This window comes from Petromyzon marinus, chromosome 74 (assembly GCF_048934315.1).
Source record: "Petromyzon marinus isolate PM22_M1 ecotype Great Lakes invasive population chromosome 74, UKy_Petmar_22M1.pri1.0, whole genome shotgun sequence".
Classification (NCBI taxonomy): domain Eukaryota; kingdom Metazoa; phylum Chordata; class Hyperoartia; order Petromyzontiformes; family Petromyzontidae; genus Petromyzon; species Petromyzon marinus.
The window spans coordinates 1,790,651-1,805,603 of NC_133740.1; the positions used below are offsets into that span (position 1 = coordinate 1,790,651).

General features: G+C 52.2%; 2 long non-coding RNA genes across 3 annotated transcripts in view; both read right to left on the reverse strand.

Moving 5' to 3' along the window:
• LOC142907046 (uncharacterized) overlaps positions 1-14,953 on the reverse strand; it is a 358,191-nt gene that overhangs the window by 209,386 nt on the left and 133,852 nt on the right. The window lies entirely within an intron of this gene.
• On the reverse strand, positions 1,145-5,190 carry LOC142907045 (uncharacterized). Of its 2 annotated transcripts, none has more exons than XR_012930652.1 (3): positions 3,808-5,190; positions 2,912-3,152; positions 1,145-1,775 (listed from the first exon to the last, which is right to left on the reverse strand). It is a non-coding gene; the product is annotated as an uncharacterized LOC142907045 (long non-coding RNA). The 2 variants fall into 2 exon arrangements; XR_012930653.1 differs by having other exon boundaries at positions 2,962-3,152; positions 3,808-5,187.

The window sequence follows — 14,953 nt, forward strand, 5'->3', positions numbered from 1 at the left end:
TGAGCATATATACGGGTGTGCCGGCCGGGCAGAGGAATTGGGGCAAGGGTCATGGAAGACCGCATAGGGAAGCCTCTGGAACCCTCTGGTCGGTTCGAGAAGGGAGGCGTGGATAGGGCAGAGCCAAGCCGCGCCGAGTAGAATATAAGCAGTGGAGAGCGAGAGCTCCGGGCTGCCGGTTCTGGGAGTGGACTCGTCTCGTCGTCGTTGTCGTTGCCACCGCATTCGCCCAATCATTGCTTGGCCAGACAGTAGTTGGCCTACTCGGTCGATGCCGTCGGGGCAACGTGGACAGGGTCGTGTCTAGGCCGGGCTCTACGGAAACGTGGTCGAGAGAGTGAGGCCGGAGTTGGTGTAAACAAGATAATAAAGAGACGATGTCTCCCGCAACTACCTCGTCTCCGACAGTGTGTGCGACACACACCACACGTCGGAAGGAGAACACTTCACAAGTATAAATGCTGTCTGTGTCAGTCGAGTCACATTTGCTCTAATTTATTTTGATGGTGACCTAAGACAGGAGAAGCAAAATGCACTTCAGGAAGTGATATTTTTATAATGCAGAGGCTGTGCCTGATACACATCTTTCATATGTTGTTTGGCAACCCTGGTGCCCAGTAAACGACATATGGCTAGATCTTTGCATTGAATTCCAAGTATTAATTCCTCCATACTTGTGTACAGTTGAGTTTTTATTCCATTCCCTTCATGAACCATGTTTTTGAACTTTACATCATAGTAAGATAGTACATGCCGATGAATAATTAATAGATGCTTGAAAACATCTATCCCCCACCATCTGCCTGTGTTTGGCCTAATACTCAATCACCCAAAATGCCCAAATTCACCATACATACTCTAGGAATGTAAGCAGGTTAATGCTTGGAAATCCATCACAATCATCACCCCCAAATGTGAAGACATGTCACGAGACTCGCTGACTTTTCTTAAAATACTTGAGAAATACAAATCATAGCTGAATATTTTCAATTCCATGTGTATAAGCCTTTGTATATTTATTTTACAATAAATCTGAGACATGCACAATATAAAACATTCAAATATCAGAAAATATTTAATGTATGTTGAATTTCTTTCACACTGTACATAACCAACCATGCTAAACAAGACATGATAAAAACAATCCAAGTCATAGGTTGCATACAATATACAACTTTGGTTTATTGATTACAAATTACATAAAAGGTTCTGAAATTTTACAATACAGGTATAGTGCAATCTAAATAAGCAAATGCACTTTTACAGTGATTTCCCAAATGTTTATAACTACACAAATACTAGCATGTATGTTCCCAATAAAGTAGGCTCCTTCCAAAATGGCTAAAACCAAAATTGGTTTAGTTGTGCTCAAAATATTGTTCACATATCTGTTCTCTTTCAAGTGACGTTCGAGTCTGTATGGAGTTGCTGTGCAAAATACTGCGGCAACCATTCACTAACTCCAACCCTGAACGAATTTCATCACATTTTTCCATACTTTGTTGTGGCACTTCTGTTAACAGGGCAATTACTGTGCCCCACGGGCCCCACACGTTCACAAGTAATTGCGATTCACACCACAGCACCTGGAGTACCGTTGATGTTCAACAACCATGAATTAGCAGGAGGACCAAGCGAACGTATCCTTCTGAGGACAAACCTCGACCACCGCCATAAAGTGCTTTCGGGCTTTCTACATCACGGGTAGTCAGCCATCCTTGTGCTTCTTGATGATGTCAACCAGCTCTTTCAGACACGACAGGTGGTACACGGCCCTGAGAAGAGACACGATTGAGAGAAAATTACTTGGTTGACTTATCATGGTGGAAGCCAGAACAATCTCACCAAGTCTCAGGAGGGTTTGGTAGTGATATTTTGCAAATTTCATCAGCGAGTGGTATGTGAGAGGAAACCGGAGAACCCGGTGAAAACAGAGGGAGTAAAATGCAAAACTCCGCAAATAGATTCAAGATTCCATTGCTGTATTACTAACTCCTGGTTACCTCTCAGCCAAAATCTCTAATATATGCTATTCCCAAATAGTCTCCCATCTAAGTAATAACCAGGCTTACCTGCTTAGCTTATAACATTCATAATCTGACATCATACTTAGAGGCGGTGCAGCGTCTAAGCTGTGCGTGAGTGTGAATATAAAGATAAATTCACAATGGCGTGGAGGGGTTTTCCCAGGGACGATCAGCCCCTAGGAAGATGTCTGTGTTGAATCTGCCCGGGGAGGGGGCCTCCAAGCCGGGGGAGTCCAACGCCATGTGCGCCCTGCTCAGCAGCTCCTCCAATGAGGCTGTGCATCAAGAATCACGCATCGCATGTCACAACCATATGGGTGGCCGCTCGGCCGTCTCTGTGAAAAAAGACTGAATATGTAACTGAAAAGATATGAAATGTCATCTGCTATATACAGACTATATCTATATATACACACACCTAGGGATCTAAGGTCCTCTGACACGGGCCCCTCGTTGGCTACATTCGTAAGGCTGGAGATGTCCAAATCTTTGAGCCACTCTGGGTAGTTTGGTCTGCTTTGCGGGTTCTGAGCGGCACCTGCTCTCTTCGTGCTGGTATCCGTCTAGTGGCTGCTGGTCTGAGATGCCACATCGCAGTCACGCAGCCAGGCCGGGTACCTGAGCTCAGGAATGCTCGTGATCCCTGACACACCCAGCTCATCCTTTTGGCTTGTCAACGACCTGGAATAGGTACTTGTCGCACAGCCGCCGCCGTTCGGCAACTACTCACGCCTAGTTGCTTCACTGCTCCGTAAGTACGACAAAACGTTCTTCTGGTTAGAAAAAATATATTTTTTGGGCTTCGCCAACAAATTTAACGGCGGCAGAGCCTTGCTGCTTCTCGCTATTTAGCTCAACCGTTCAGTTGGCTTATTGCCCCTCACCAATGATGCGCCGAGGCTATGCGCGGTGACCCCGAGAGATGACCGCTTGCCTCTGTGCGACACCACGAGCCCTCGGTGGGCGCCAGGCGAGCAGAGCAAGGACATGGAGGAACCGTCAGCTGGCGCCGCTAGGAGCTGGTCCGTGGTTAGACTGACCATCTTTCTCTGAACCACGACCGCTGCAGCGCAGCAGTGAGGCTGCACGTGCCCGAGATGAGGTCCTCCACAAGCAGCATGCCACCTGCAATGTAAGACCCACAGACATTTTACTGGTACACAATGCATTTGCTCTCCCCTAGATTCCTTGACCCCTGAACGGCAATCCTGCAATGTTGCCTTACTTTGCGCCATCAGTAACTAATGATGTTATCCGTTTGTGGAGTTTGTGAAAAAAAATCAAGAATATTGGATAAATCAGTGCATGAGCTGTTACTGTTTAAACTTCAGATGTGTCCAGTCTAGGATCTGCAAATTTTTACACAAAGGTTGGAGGATCACTTTGATTTCACAAACTTTACAAACTCGATAATCAGTGAAGTTACTGGAAGATGACAGGAGAAAGAAATGCATGCACCGACCTATCTGTTCAGACCTATGCTATCCTCTCATATGCGTGTGCTTACTATGGATAGTTTTCTCTGACATAAAATGAACTCATTACTGGAATTTGCCAAGTATCCCAGTGTGGGACTCTCACGAAAATGTCTCTTTAGACCTCATTAAGGGGTTTTTTTTTTCTCGGGGAATAACATTACATTCATGATAGCATAGCATACTTGGCAAGCACCCAGTATAAGTAACTAGCTTCGATACGATTGCACCGCCTGCACACTCGATAGCCACTCGAGCGCAAGCACCACGGAGCGATTCCTCGCGTGGTGAGAGGCGCAACCCACCCTCATCCACGCTGCGCATCCTCCTCTCCTCCACGTGTCTCCGCTCCGCCATGCTCTGCACGCATCCTGGGTGGCGGTGACGCACAGATTCCGCTCTGCTCAAAGTCCTCGATGTAGGCGTCCAGCACATCGCTCGCCGACGAGTAGCACCGCTCTCCATACACCACAGGGCTGCGGTAGCGCCCGCTTCCGGTCCGGAGCAGCGAGCTGCCCAGGCTGCTGCGGGGGCTTGTGAAGAGGTCCGTCACTGTGCTGTCGCCCGAAGGGCTGCTTGTTTCACCACCGTTGCTGTACATTTTGTACGATTTGGGATGCCCGGACCGGATGGGGCCAGGGAGAGGAATGGCTGTGGCTACCAGGTCACCACTGGTCCTGGTATGGGGGGCACCATGAGGAGCTGCTGTGTGCGGAAAGTGGGTCCGACGTCACAACGCATGGGCCAGTGTCAACCACTTCGCGTTAGCAGCTTCAGCGTTAGGTCTCTTAAGCTACTGTGGCTGTTGTCCTTTTTTCAACAAAAATCCCTGCCTTTCCCATGGTTTCCTTCAACACACCTGCAAGCTCTATGTACAATTGAAATGTCACAAATGCACTACCTGCATACTACTACATTATGAATGATATACATTTAAGAAATTAGCTGGAGACAACTCCATATTTAAAACACACAATTCAAAAGAGAAGGCTTAACATTTAACATTGGTTAACGTTTGGCATGCACACCTGCATATCAACAAATTACTGTACTACTAATACAATGCATGCTAAATATTAATAGTGGTATTACAGTAGTATGACTACTTATATTTATATATTATCGCACCTCCGAAGAGCACGGTGGGCTTGGTACGGTACGAAAGAGGTTCAACACACATACAGAATACAATACTTTCTGAGCACATTATGCATACCGAACCTCCAAGTTCCTTACCCTACCCTGAATAACAACGTGTGCGGAGTACAGCTCCTTTTTCAATCCATTGCTGGCTGACAGCTGTCCCATGCTATGCAGCTCCCAGGGAGAGGGGTTATTTACCATACTTCACCACGCTGGTCAGTGTGAATTTGGTGATGGCAGGGGACTATAGAAGTGCATTACAACCATGTACTGAACATTGCTGCACAATGTCAGGGGGCTATAGAAGTGCATTACAACCACGTACTGAATATTGCTGCACTGATGGCAGGGGGCTATAGAAGTGCATTACAACCATGTACTGAATATTGCTGCACCGGTGGCAGGGGGCTATAGAAGTGCATTACAACCATGTACTGAATATTGCTGCACTGATTGCAGGGGGGTATAGAAGTGCATTACAACCACGTACTGAATATAGCTGCATTGGTAGCAGGGGGCTATAGAGGTGCATTACAACCACGTACTGAATATTGCTGCACTGATGGCAAGGGGCTATAGAAGTGCATTACAACCACGTACTGAATATTGCTGCACTGATGGCAGGGGGCTATAGAAGTGCATTACAACCACGTACTGAATATAGCTGCATTGGTAGCAGGGGCTATAGAAGTGCATTACAACCACGTGCTGAATATTGCTGCACTGGTGGCAGGGGGCTATAGAAGTACATTACAACCACGTACTGAATATTTCTGCACTGATGGCAGGGGGCTATAGAAGTACATTACAACCACGTACTGAATATTGCTGAAGTGGTGGCAGGGGGCTATAGAAGTGCATTCCAACCACGTACTGAATATTGCTGCACTGGTGGCAGGGGGCTATAGAAGTGCATTACAACCACGTACTGAATATTGCTGCACTGATGGCAGGGGGCTATAGAAGTACATTACAACCATGTACTGAATATTGCTGCACTGATGGCAGGGGGCTATAGAAGTGCATTACAACCATGTATTGAATATTGCTGCACTGGTGGCCGGGGGCTATAGAAGTACATTACAACCATGTACTGAATATTGCTGCACTGATGGCAGGGGCCCACCGCGCGCTGAACTCCGCGTTCCCGTCTGCGGCCCTGGCGAAGGCGAGGTACTCGTGTTCCAGTCGCAACTTCGCCCTCACCAGGCCCCGCAGCGTCGCCACCGCCGAACAGCCGCTGTCCGCGGCGCCCTGCAGCTTCCTCTTTCGCGACATATAAACCGCCAGCCTGGCCTGAGAGCAGGCAAAGTTCACCAGGTCGTGGCGTTTGCCGGCTGTATAGGGGGCCCGGTGCACCATCCAGCCCCTTCGGAAGGCCATCCCCAGTTTCCTGGAGATGGCCCCGAGGAGCTGGTACAGCGGTGCCAATCGCGGGCAGGTTAGGTACAGGTGTTCTAGGTCCTCCCGCTCGGCGCAAAACGGGCACTCCTCCGACGCCCCCGGGGTGACTCGGCTGAGCCACGCGGCCGAGGGCAGCGCCCAGTGGAGCGGCCGCCACCGCAGGTCCCCGCAGCGCTTGCAATGGGGGGCCTGTAAATCCGGCCCCACTGGGGGGCCCGCGTCCTCGGACGGCGCGAGCACGCCCCTCCACTTCGTATCCGGGAGCACCCCCAGCTCGCGGCAGTGCAGCGCCTTGATACTGCACTCGTACAGCGTCTTCTTGCACGCGCACCGGAAGGCCACGTCCCGGCAGCCGGCGAGCCGCAGCAGCCACCCGGAGTCACCACCGTCGCGCTCGGGGGGCCGGGCGCACGCAAAGCTCAGCTCTGGGAAGGGAGGGGGGAGGGGGGATGGGGGGAGGAGGAGGGAGGGTGGGGGGAGGGGGGGGGAGTGGGGGGGGGAGAACTCGGGCGTGTCCAGCCGCAGCCGTGACTGGCGCATCGCTTCGAGCGCCGCCCGCAACAACTTCGCCCCGGCCAGCACGGTGCGGAGCCCCGCCGCCCCGCTGATATCGGCCGCGGGTTTCCACGTGGGGTGCCCGCCGCGGTCCCGCACCAGGTCCGCCACCATCCGCACCCCGCCGAGGCGAAGCGGCGGGCCAGCGCCGCCTCCTCCCGGATCCCCGCGAAGCGGCCGTTGTGGAACAGGGGCTCGCGCAGAAACTCCCCGAGCGTGCTGCCGCGCGTCCAGGAGGCTCCGCTGGAAAACCGGCAGTCTCCCGTAGTCCACCTGGGCCAGGTCCATCAGGAATAGTTCGCGCCCATAGCCCAGGCCGCCACCGGTGTCTCACAGCAGGGCGAGGGTGGGCGCCACCCAGGGCGCGGCCTCCCCGCCGTACAGCAGCCGCCGCACGGTCTGGAGTCGGAAGGTCAGGACCCTGGTGGTGACGTCCACCAGGCCCTGACCGCCCTCGTCCACCGGCAGGCGGAGGACCCCCGGCCTCAACCAATGTTTGCCCTGCAACGCAAAGCGGGTGAGCGAGCGCACCACAACCACGAGCAGCCACTCCGGGGGCTGGAGGGCCTTCGCCCTGTGCCAGAGGACCGCGGCCGCCAGGTTGTTGCCCACCAGCACCCGCCCCCTGAAAGACAATGCCGGCGCGAAGCGCGCCCACGCCGCCAGCCTGGCCTCGAACCGGTCCCGTAGGTCGGTCCAGTTCTCCCGCGTGACGTGGGGCTTCCCGAGGTGGACGCCCAGGTACTTGACGCCATCGGTTTGCCAGGCGACGCCTCCTGGTAGGAGCACCGGGCACGCGGCGCCCCGCGGCCCCAGACGCAGGGCCGTGGTCTTCCCCCAGTTGATTTTGGCACCGGACGCCACCTCGTACGCCTCCACCGCCCGGCACACCGCGGCCACGTCGCGCGCGTCCGTTGCGACGACGCACAGGTCGTCGGCGTACGCCGACACTCTGATGGTCGCCGCCTCGGGGCCCGGCACCCTGTACCCCGACAGGGAGAGCTGCAGGCGGCGCACGAGGGGTTTGATCGCCAGGGAGTAAAGGAGGCCCGACAACGGGCACCCTTGCCTGACCCCGCTCGCCACGGAAAAAGGGGCGCCGAGCCGCTGGTTGATTTTCAGCGTGCTCGACACACCCGTGTACAGGAGCCGCACCTGCGCCCGGAAAGTCCGCCCGAACCCGTACGAGGCGAGCAGATCCTCCAGGCATCCATGGTTGATCCAGTCGAATGCCTTCTCCTGGTCGAGGAAGAGGAGGCCTAGATCCGTGCCGTCCCTCCCCGCCAAGGAGATCACGTCCCTGACCGTGCCTATGTTGCCGTGCAGGCACTGGCCAGGGACGCAATAGGTTTGTTCCGGCCGCACCAGCTGACCCACCACCGATTTGAGGCGGTTGGCCAGCACCTTCACAAACACCCTGTAATCGGCGCACAGGAGGGACACCGGACGCCAGTTCTCCATTCGGCGCAGGTCTCCCCTCTTTGGCAGCAGGATGACGACGGCCCTCCTGCAGCTCGGCGGGAGCTCCCCCTCCCTCAGGCTCTCCGCTAACACCTCCAGCAGCTGAGGGCCGAGCTCCTTCCAGAAGGCTGCGTAAAACTCGATCGGCAGGCCGTCGATTCCCGGGGCCCTTCCGGTCGATAGACCCCGCATCGCGGCGTGAAGCTCCTCCAGGGTGATGGGGCCCTCCAGACGCTCGCTCTCCGGGTCCGCCAACGCGGGGGTCCCGTCGAGCAAGTCCCGGACCGCCCCGTCCTGCACGCTCCGTGCCCCGAAGAGTTCGACGTAGTACCCCCTGGCGACCCTGGCGATCTCGTCCTCCGTCGTGGCCATCGTCCCCTCCTGGGTCAGCAGGCCCGAGAGAATCCTGTTGGTGTCCGGTTTGCGCTCTCGCGCCTGGCGATAAAACAACCTGGAGGGCGAGTCCATGTGGACCAGGTGCTGCATCCGTTTGCGCACGAAGGAGCGGTGTGCCTGCTGGTCTGTCACGGCCCTAAAGAGCCGCTGCTTCTCCAGCAGCGCGCCGCCCTTGTCCTCGTGCGCGTCCCGGTCAGCACCCAGCTCCGCCTCCAGGAGCAGCAGCTCTGCCTGCAGGTGCTCGGCCGCCTCGTCTCTGGCCGCGGCGCAGTGACCCCGGAACTGCATGCACAGTGCCCGCACCTGCGCCTTCGTGTGCTCCCACCACCGCGAGGTGCTTCCGAATCCACTCTTTGCGGCCACCCATTTGACCCAGCAGGCCCTGAAGAGCCCCGCGAAGGCCGGGTCCTCAAGCAGCCGCACGTCGAGCCTCCAGTAGGTGCTACAGCGGCTCTCCCTTGGGACCCGCAGCTGCACAGACGCCATGTGGTGGTCTGAGAAACCAGTCGGGATGATTTCGCTGTCACCGAGCAGGTTGGCGTCCGCGGCGCTCACGTACAGCCTGTCCAGTCTGGCGAGGCTCACCCTTCCCCGAAAGTCGCAGCGGCACCACGTGTACTGCCGCTGGGTCGGCTGGTGCAGCCGCCATGCATCCAGCAGCCCCAGCTGCCGCACCAGGTCCCCTCACACTCGAGCCGACTCCGGGTGAGGCTCGGCGCCGTTCCGGTCAAGGGCTGGGTCAAAGCTGCAATTAAAGTCCCCACCCACGACCGTCAACACCCCGTCCCCATCGCATGCCTCCAGGGCGTCCCGGAGTGCGCCGGAGAAAAAGAGCCCCCTCCCGCGGCTCTTGCTCGGCGCGTACACGCTAAAGCACCGCATCCTAACGCCGTTGAGCGCAAAATCTACTGAGATCAAGTGGCCCTTCACGATATCTTTGAAGGCCACGTCCCTGGGGACGAAGTTCGGGCCGAAAACTATCGCGACGCCTGCCCGGTTGTCCTCACCATGGCTAAAAAAAGACCGGCCGTCCATGAGGTGTTGTCGCCGGCCCTGCAGGGCGTCGTCGAGGTGCGTCTCCTGTAGGAGGGCCACGTCGACCTTCCGATCCCTGAGCAGGCAGCACACGCAGTGCCATCTCGCGTCGCTGCGGGCGCTGTTGCAATTCAGCGTGGCTATCCTAACACCTGCAGCCATCATGATGATTATTCACAGGGTACCGGCCCTCTTGCGTTGGGTAGGAGTGGCGGGGCCCCCTCCAGCTTCCGGATGATCGGTCTCACCCTGAAGATCTCCCTTGAGGTGAGGATGCTTTCACTATTGGCACGGCAAGCCTCCTTCGCCACTTTCAGGAAGCGCGTTGTGTCGGGGAAGTGGTCCTCGACCCGGACATTCCACTGCCCGAAGGTGCTTTCCAGAAAGCCTCGGATGCCCCCGGCCGTGTATTCCCACGCGCCCGCGTCATCCTCGTCGTCGGTGTCGGACTCCGCCTGCTCGTCGTCCGAGCTGGCGGGCGCACTCTCAGGGAGCTCGGTGTTCATCGCCTCCATCGTGCCCTCCGGGGCCGGGGTCTCCCCCGGCTCGGGGCGGGTCTCTCCCGCGGCTCCGGCGCGGCCGGAGCCGGGCCCGAGGTCGCCGGCCACTCCGTCGCCGCCCCGTCGCTGCCCGGCGGGCGGAGGTCGCCGTCGTCGCCCGTCTCGTCCCGCAGTTCGGGCTCGTCGTCGTCGCTCCTCATCGCCCCGTCCGCGTGGCCCTCCGGCGCGCTGTCGGCGCTGGCGACCGTCGTCCGCTTTGAAGGGGTCCCGACGTATTGTGCTCCTGCTGGTCCGGCTTTGGCCTTCCGCTTTTAGGGCTGGACCGGGGTGAAACCGCCTTGCTCGTCCTCGAGCATTGGTACTTCACAGCCGGCTGCCTGGATGACGAGGTCCTCTCGCTGCCCCTGCCGCTGGTGTTGCTGCTGCTGCTGGTGTTGCTGCTGCTGCTGCAGCTGCAGCTGCTGTGGCTGCTGCTGCAGCTGCTGTGGCTGTTGCTCCTGCTGCTGTTGTTGCTGCTGCTGCTGTTGCAGCTGCAGCTGCTGCGGCGGCTGTTGCTGCAGTTGCTGCTGCTGCTGTTGTTGCTGCCGCTGCTGCTGCTCCGTCAATGATCTGCCATGGCCGAGGTGTTGGTCCTACCGTGTTTAAGGTTTGCTTTGTGTTCACGAATGCGGTCCGAGATATGGCGTTTGGTTTCTCCAATGTAACTACTACCACAGAGGCAACTTAGTTTGTAGACACCAGGGTACTGTATGTCCGGAATCACATCTTTTACAGACAGAACCAGATCACGGATTTTATGTAATGTGTTGAAACGGACCTGGATCTTGTGTTTATTCAAGATTTTGGAGATCTTTTTTGTGATCCCCGCAATGTAGGGTAAAGTGATGGTTTTGAAAGGCTCCTCAAGAGGGTCCTTCTTCATGGTTTGAGTGATAGCTTTGCGGATTGTATAGTCGGAGTAACCATTAGCCTTAAGAGCTTGGTGTACGTGCTTGAGTTCACTGCCTATGTGTTCCTGGTCGGATATGCATTGGGCTCTATGATACAAAGTCTTGGCTACCATGAGAGATTCGTTCATGAGGCTATCCACATATACAAGCACAGAGACAATTTCAACCGAGAAGATGGATTCTGGCTTAGCAATCATTGGAAAGATTTGATAAACCATTTTAGGTCTTAATTTATTGTTCACGCTTACAGTGGCTTTCAGACAGCATACATTAATTTTTCGTCTCCCCCCTCCTCTTTTCAGAACATAGATGGACTAGTCCTTCTAAATAAACTGCCAAATCGCTGTGCGTGGCGCTGACGTTGTTTTATAAATAAATACACCGTTTAAAAATAACTAAATTTATGCAAACCGACACACCTGATGACGACCGTATGTGTTATGGCCTAAACGTCGTGAGAATTTGTATTGTTTTATATATATTTAATTATTTTATTGTTTCCCTTCAACGTGACTTTACCGAAAGAGCTAAGAATATGAATTATTGCAGCCACGAAAGTTTTAAATCAAAAAGAAATGATTAGTCTATAATTTTAATGGTAGGTTTATTTGAAAAGTGAGAGACAGAATAACAACAAAATCCAGAAAAACGCATGTCAAAAATGTTATAAATTGATTTGCATTTTAATGAGGGAAATAAGTATTTGACCCCTCTGCAAAACATGACTTAATACTTGGTGGCAAAACCCTTGTTGGCAATCACAGAGATCAGACGTTTCTTGTAGTTGGCCACCAGGTTTGCACACATTTCAGGAGGGATTTTGTCCCACTCCTCTTTGCAGATTTTCTCCAAGTCATTAAGGTTTCGAGGCTGACGTTTGGCAACTCGAACCTTCAGCTCCCTCCACAGATGTTCTATGAGATTAGGGTCTGGAGACTGGCTAGGCCACTCCAGGACCTTAATGTGCCTCTTCTTGAGCCACTCCTTTGTTGCCTTGGCCGTGTGTTTTGGGTCATTGTCATGCTGGAATACCCATCCACGACCCATTTCAATGCCCTCGCTGAGGGAAGGAGGTTCTCACCCAAGATTTGACGGTACATGGCCCCGTCCATCGTCCCTTTGATGCGGTGAAGTTGTCCTGTCCACTTAGCAGAAAAACACCCCCAACGCATAATGTTTCCACCTCCATGTTTGACGGTTGGGATGGTGTTCTTGAGGTCATAGGCAGCATTCCTCCTCCTCCAAACACGGCGAGTTGAGTTGATTCCAAAGAGCTCCATTTTGGTCTCATCTGACCACAACACTTTCACCCAGTTGTCCTCTGAATCATTCAGATGTTCATTGGCAAACTTCAGACGGGCATGTATATGTATTTTCTTGAGCAGGGGGATCTTGTGGGCACTGCAGGATTTCAGTCCTTCACGGCGTAGTGTGTTACCAATTGTTTTCTTGGTGACTAGAGTCCCAGCTGCCTTCAGATAATTGACAAGATCCTCTAGTGTAGTTCTGGGCTGATTCCCCACCGTTCTCATGATCATTGCAAATCCACGAGGTGAGATCTTGCATGGAGCCCCAGACCGAGGGAGATTGACAGTTCTTTTGTGTTTCTTCCATTTGCGAATAATCGCACCAACTGTTGTCACCTTCTCACCAAGCTGCTTGGCAATGGTCTTGTAGCCCATTCCAGCCTTGTGTAGGTCTACAATCTTGTCCCTGACATCCTTGGAGCGCTCTTTGGTCTTGGCCATGGTGGAGAGTTTGGAATCTAATTGATTGCTTCTGTGGACAGGTGTCTTTTATACATGTAACAAGCTGAGATTAGGAGCACTCCCTTTAAGAATGTGCTCCTAATCTCAGCTCGTTACCTGCATAAAAGACACCTGGGAGCCATAAATCTTTCTGATTGAGAGCAGGTCAAATACTTATTTCCCTCATTAAAATGCAAATCAATTTATAACATTTTTGACATGCGTTTTTCTGGATTTTGTTGTTGTTAGTCTGTCTCTCACTGTTCAAATAAACCTACCATTAAAATTATAGACTGATCATTTCTTTGTCAGTGGGCAAACGTACAAAATCAGCAGGGGATCAAATATTTTTTTCCCTCACTGTATGTGTGCGGTGGGACGGAGTCATCAAAATAAATAAATAATTCCCATTTTACTTCCGTTCATTCGGGACCCCGGAGTCCCGCCATAAGGTTCAATTTTATAATGGTGTAGTGAGTCATTCAGAGACACTATTTAAGAGGCAACAACGTTTATTCTACACTTCACGCAACACCGTTACACACAGGACTAAATACATCTATTCTCACTCTTGTTACGCATCGGACCACAATACACCTATTTCTCTCGCATACGGGATATCTATAATCGGGTCAGAGCAGCCAACGTGCTGCCTGACCCATGATGTTGAAGACGGAGACGAAGACGTAGACATAGCACTGGGGTTCCACTTCACCTGCAGACAGCCTGGATCTCTGATCGGGGCTTCCCTTTTAGCTCTCTTGGCACGGCCTGGCTCCACCCTCAGCCGCGCCCTACTTGCAGAATATTCCCGACGGTTCCAGGCTACACCGCACCTGTGCCCTCTCTGGCTCCGCCCTTAACCACGCCTCTTTCGGGAACTCTCTAGACATCCTCAGCTACTCCCCCCGTGCCCCCTCGTTCACCTTTGGGCCACGTTACTCACCCCGGCCCATCACCGGGGTGAGTACTTTTTTAGATGGCCCTTTACCTTTTTTACTGGCCAAATTTTTTCACTTTTATGACCACTTTTTTTTAACAGTCAATTTTTTCTTAAATGGCAACTCTTTTTTAACCAGTCGCTTTTTTTGATGGCCACTTTTGTTTAGTGGCCACTTTTTTTAACGGGCATTTTTTTTGATGGCCACATTCTTTAACTGGACAATTTTTTTTGACAGGTCTTTTTTTATGGGCAAATAATTTTTTGGTCGGCCACTTTTTTTAATGGACACTTTTTTAACCGGTCACTTTTTTATATGGCCATTTAGCTCTTTTACCGGCCAATTTTTTCACTTATTTATGACCACTTTTTTTTACCAGTCAATTTTTTCTTTAATGGTCACTCTTTTTTAACCAGTCACTTTTTTTGATGGCCACATTTTTTTTAATGGGCACTTTTTTTATCCGGTAATTTTTTTTGATGGCCACATTCTTTAACTGGCCAATTTTTTTTGACTGGTCGTTTTATGGGCCAATTATTACTTGGTCGGCCACTTTTTTTTAATGGCCACTCTTTTTTTACCGGTCACTTTTTTAGATGGCCATTTACCTTTTTTACCGGCCATTTTTTTCACTTTTATGACCACTTTTTTTTACCAGTCATTTTTTTCTTTAATGGCCATTCTTTTTTACCCAGTCACTTTTTTTGATGGCCACTTATCTTTTTTAACGGCTATTATTTTTTTGCCGGTAATTTTTTTTATTTCCACATTCTTTTACTGGCCACTTTTTTTGGACTGGTCTTTTTTATGGGCCAATTATTACTTGGTCGGCCACTTTTTTTTAATGGCCACTCTATTTTTTACCGGTCACTTTTTTAGATGGCCATTTACCTTTTTTACCGGCCAATTTTTTTCACTTTTAAGACTTTTATTACCAGTCAATTTTTTCTTCAATTGGTTTAACATGTAGGCTTTTGTGACCAATATTATTCATAATAAAGGTTTTTGGCTTAGATCGCGTTATTTATAAATGTGTCATAACCCTCCACCACCCGACAGGGCCAATCAGCAAAAAAAGTGTCACGTTGACAAAAGACAATTAGTTCACTACTTTAGCCCACCGGTGTGTTGAAGAGTGAATCCACAACATTTACAGTTTGAATACGACGTTTCGCTGGTAATTACATCCAGCATCATCGGGCAATTCGCCAGAATGGTAAAGCCCTCACTTGCTCCCGGTCTTAAATAGAGCAGAAGGGTGGCATCATCATTTAACTCATTCATTTGCAGTAATTATATAATCGATTGGTAATCAGTC